We start from the raw sequence: 390 nt of genomic DNA, 5'->3' as shown, positions 1-390 counted from the left end.
TATAAGTGCTGTGTATATAAAGTATCCACCCACACACACCAAAACTGCTTCGCTAAATCACCATCTCTTGTAATTTATGTCGAAATAATTCTTATAATATGAAAAGCGATTTTTTGTTTTATAAAATTGTGCTGGCGAGGAGCATTGGGGATGAATATAATTCTTCATTTAACATTATAATTACGAATCATGGTTACCTTGCATAAAAAAAATATACACGCGTGTAATAGGACTTAAAAATCTCTTAATACATGCATTCATAAAACTGTAATGATCAAAAGCTGTCAAAGAAAAATCCTTCTTTAGAAGCTCATCTCACTTTATCTGGCTTCAGGGATTGATGATAAAAATCTGTTTTACTCACGTGGCATTTCATGTGAAGGGAAACTT

Source organism: Penaeus monodon, chromosome 22 (assembly GCF_015228065.2).
Source record: "Penaeus monodon isolate SGIC_2016 chromosome 22, NSTDA_Pmon_1, whole genome shotgun sequence".
NCBI classification, from domain to species: Eukaryota; Metazoa; Arthropoda; class Malacostraca; order Decapoda; family Penaeidae; genus Penaeus; species Penaeus monodon.
The sequence above is the reverse complement of the archived record's forward strand: the minus strand, read 5'-3'. Positions refer to the sequence as shown.